General features: G+C 35.9%; 1 long non-coding RNA gene across 1 annotated transcript; it reads right to left on the bottom strand.

The window, feature by feature from the left end:
* Positions 1–2,793: 2,793 nt before the first annotated feature.
* Positions 2,794–4,482, bottom strand: LOC112784618 (uncharacterized). Its single transcript, XR_003193990.2, has 2 exons — positions 4,415–4,482; positions 2,794–3,177 (listed from the first exon to the last, which is right to left on the bottom strand). It is a non-coding gene; the product is annotated as an uncharacterized lncRNA (long non-coding RNA).
* Between the last annotated feature and the right edge of the window lie 211 nt (positions 4,483–4,693).

The raw sequence follows: 4,693 nt of genomic DNA, 5'->3' as shown, positions 1-4,693 counted from the left end.
AAGCTGTCCCTAACCATGTGCTTGTCGCGTGAAGGTGTCAAGTGAAAACTTGAGACTGAACGGTTAAAGTCAAGGTCCAAAGCAAAAAGAAGAGTGTGCTTAAGAACCCTGAACACCTCTAATTGGGGACTTTAGCAAAGCTGAGTCACAATCTAAAAAGGTTCACCCAATTATGTGTCTGTGGCATTTATGTATCCGGTGGTAATACTGGAAAACAAAGTGCTTAGGGCCACGGCCAAGACTCATAAAGTAGCTGTGTTCAAGAATCAACATACTAAACTAGGAGAATCAACATCACTATCTGAATTCTGAGTTCCTATAGATGCCAATCACTCTGAGCTTCAATGGATAAAGTGAGGTGCCAAAACTGTTCAGAAGCAAAAAGCTACTAGTCCCGCTCATCTAATTAGAATCTGAGCTTCACTCCAAAAACTCTGAGATATTGTTGCTTCTTAAAATTATTTGTATTCTATTTTATTTATCTAGTTGCTTGAGGACAAGCAACAGTTTAAGTTTGGTGTTGTGATGAGCGGATATTTTATACGCTTTTTGGGGTTAATTTCATATAGTTTTTAGTGTGTTTTAGTTAGTTTTTAGTTTATTTTCAGTAGTTTTTAGGCAAAATTCATATTTCTGGACTTTACTATGAGTTTGTGTACTTTTCTGTGATTTCAGGTATTTTCTGGCTGAAATTGAGGGAGTTGAGCAAAAATCTGATTCAGGCTGAAAAAGGACTGCTGATGCTGTTGGATTCTGACCTCCCTGCACTCAAAGTGGATTTTCTGGAGCTACAGAACTCCAAATGGCGCGCTTCTAATTGCATTGGAAAGTAGACATCCAGGGCTTTCCAGAAATATATAATAGTCCATACTTTGCTCTAGGATAGATGACGTAAACTGGCGTTCAACGCCAGTTCCATGCTGCTGTCTGGCGTCCAGCGCCAGAAACAAGTTACAAGTTGGAGTTCAACGCCAGAAAAGGATCCAAAGCTGGCGTTGAACGCCCAAAACAGCCCTATGCACGTGATTAGCTTAAGTATCAGCCCCAGCACACACCAAGTGGGCCCCAGAAATGGATTTCTGCACCATCCATCTCAGTTTACTCATTTTCTGTAAACCTAGTTTACTAGTCTAGTATTTAAACAAGTTTTAGAGACTTGTTTTGTATCTCATGATATTTTAGATCTGAACTTTGTACTTTTTGACGGCATGAGTCTCTAAACTCCATTGTTGGGGGTGAGGAGCTCTGCTGTGTCTCGATGAATTAATGCAAGTATTTCTGTTTTCCATTCAAACATGCGTGTTCCTATCTAAGATATCCATTCGAACTTCAATATGAATGTGATGAACGTGACAATCATCATCATTCCTCCACAAACACGTGCCTGACAACCACTTACGTTCCACCATAGAATGAATGAATATCTCTTAGATCTCTTAATCGGAATCTTCGTGGTATAAGCTAGATTGATGGCAGCATTCAAGAGAATCCGGAAAGTCTAAACCTTGTCTGTGGTATTCCGAGTAGGATTCAGGGATTGAATGACTGTGACGAGCTTCAAACTCGCGAGTGCTGGGCGTAGTGACAGACGCAAAAGGATAGTAAATCCTATTCCGGTACGACTGAGAACCTGCAGATGATTAGCCGTGCGGTGACAGCGCACCTGGACCCTTTTCACTGGAAGGATGGATGGTAGCCATTGACAACGGTGATCCCCCAACACACAGCTTGCCATAGGAGGATGTGCATGCGTGAATCAGAAAACAGAGGAAAGCATAATTTCAGAAGACAAAGCATCTCCAAAACTCCAACATACTCTCCATCAGTGCATACAATTATAATTTGTGTTCTGCCCTTTTATTCCTTGCAATCAAATTTGATAAGTGAATTATTTTATTGTTTTCCTGACTAAGAGTTACAAGATAACCATAGATTGCTTCAAGCCAACAATCTCCGTGGGATCAACCCTTACTCACATAAGGTATTACTTGGACGACCCAATGCACTTGCTGGTTAGTGGTACGAGTTGTAAAAAGTGTGATTTACAATTCGTGCACCAAGTTTTTGGCGCCGTTGCCGGGGATTGTTTGAGTTTGAACAACTGACGGTGAATCTTGTTACTTAGATTAGGAAATTTTTGTCTTTTGGGTTAGAGTCTTTTATTTTCTTTTCAAAAATTTTTCAAAAATAATTTTTCTATTAAATCTCATGCCAAACTTTAAGTTTGGTGTTTTCTGGTTGGTTTTCCTTTGTTTTTCAAAAATTTTATTTTGGTTTTCTAAAAATTTTAAGTTTGGTGTTCTTTCTTCATGTTCTTGTGTTCTTGCGAGTCTTCAAAGTGTTCTTGAGTTTTCCTTGCGTCTTGATCTTAAATTTTTTTGAGTTTGGTGTTCTTTGGTGTTTTCCCTCCAGAATTTTTGAAAACAAGGAGCATTAGATCTAAAAATTTTTAAATCTTGGGCTATCTTATTGTTTCTCTCTTTCCTCTTCAAATTCAAAAATATCTTTTCTCTCTATTTTTAAAAACAAATTTTCGAAAATTATTTTTAAAATTCAGATTTTTTTCGTCTGTAATTACAGACCAATTTTCCGCCTGTAATTTGAACCTTGGAAAACCATCTCACACTCTGATTACAGACAGAAAATCCATCTGTAAATCAGTCTGTAAAATAAAATAGAATTTTTTAAAATTTTTTCATTGCAAAATAAAATTGTTTTTTCAGTATTAAAAACATAAAATAAAATAAAATAAAAATATGAAACATTTTTTATATAACCAAATATGCCATCATAAGGGATCAAAGTCTTATTATATAAATAACAATAGTATTAGAGACACAATCATATGATACTGATCTAAATATCCAGTGGACATCATAGAATAGGTTATATATACAATGTTTACATATCCACTGACATCCTTCGCAACCTTTATGAGCTCCTCTTGAGCCTTGTATAGCGCCCAAGCCGCAGAAAGACGATCGGCATCTTTTCCTGGGTCTGAGTATCCTATCATAACTTCTTACTTCCCATTGATTCGGTTTCTGTACCAATCAATAGAGAAAATCTGCGCCACTGCAAGGACAAAAGTGACTCCATCAAGTGAAAATTTGAGATTCGTTGAAGCATCTATTCATGGCTTTGCATTGAAGGAATAACCAAATGTTGTTGCTGCACCTACAAATCCCAGCAGATTCCAACAGTGTTTCATTAGTCAAAAGGAAGAGATGTTTTTTACATTAAACCATAGAACAGAGGGGATAGGACACTTGGAAAAGTGAGGAAATGAGTTAAGAAGGGATAGAACAAAATAACTTAGAACAAATCCTAAAACAGGTTTATAAACCAAAGTGCATATATAGAAAGTAATTTAATTATAAATAAAACGACCTCATTCAATTGAATCTTATTACTTTGAATGAACTAGATAATCAAGCTTATATAATGAATCCATGACTCCACGCATATATGATACAAATTCCTGTAATCGTAATGCTCATTTTTCATTTCCATACTCCATTTTAATTTGTATTCCATCATAGTGCATTAGCACCTTGAAAGAGCTCAAAATAATTTCCATAAAAACAGGTCAAGACTAAAATCACAAATTCCACAAAACAGGATATGCAAAACTTGGGTTTTCAATTTTACAGCGCAATAAAAAATAGAGTTATACATTGTACTATTGATACAACTACAAATGGCATAGCCAATGTTAGTCTAAACTGAAATAAAATTGCTCAAGTCTTGTTTTCAACATTGCTTCTAAACATAACACTGATTCCTAAATAAACTATATCTATCTGTCTAAAGAAGTATACTTGTGGACGTAAAAAAGTAAAAATTATACAAGTTGTTCCTATTCGTAATTGTAGGTGTAAACAATATACCTATGAGCTTCTGATAATAAATAACAAACATACAATTACGTAACTCTTAAGGTTTAGGTGGACCTTGAGCAGAATTTTGTGCTTTGTCCACACTTTGATCCTGACCATCTTATGCATAAGAAAGTATTTTGGAAATGTAAACTAAGCCTAGAGGCGTCTCCACCTTAGTTTTCTAGTCAATTGGTCATCCTAAGGTTTAAAGAGGTTTGTGCTCAAGGAGGATTCCAATTGGAAGTAAAATCTAGGCTTCAATAATATAAGTCCTGGGACCAGAATGGCTAGATGGTAGAAGAGTTTTTCTAGAAAACTATAACATAATAAGAGGCATAATAGTAGTCATGAACCATCTCTATTAAAATTTTAAACTCTTAAGTAAAAGGCACGTGAATGTTTATATATTGATTACTAACTCCTCAAATCCTCTCACCATTGCTTCAGAGCTCGCCGAAGATAAGAATTAAAGGGTTAAAAATTGATTAAGTATGTCTTCAAGACTTGGGAGAGACAAGGAGGGCCAGCTTTACCTGGGAACTAATATAATTCAGTGAACCCTGATGAACAAGCTGCAAAATACATAAGCCAACAACACAGAAACCAATACAGATTAAATATTGAACTAAACCTTATTTACCAGAATAACAATTCTGAAACATAAAATAGAACTCCATAATGGTTATGCAATTGAAATATTAGCCTGAGTATTTTGACCCGCTAGACCAACTTAATCTCGTCTAACAGATCCATCGCCAGTTCTAGCAGATCCTGAGTATTCCTTCTATATCAATCGAATCGAGTCAGAATAA

This window comes from Arachis hypogaea, chromosome 20 (genome assembly GCF_003086295.3).
Source record: "Arachis hypogaea cultivar Tifrunner chromosome 20, arahy.Tifrunner.gnm2.J5K5, whole genome shotgun sequence".
Classification (NCBI taxonomy): Eukaryota; Viridiplantae; Streptophyta; class Magnoliopsida; order Fabales; family Fabaceae; genus Arachis; species Arachis hypogaea.
The sequence above is the reverse complement of the archived record's forward strand: the minus strand, read 5'-3'. Positions and strand labels throughout refer to the sequence as shown.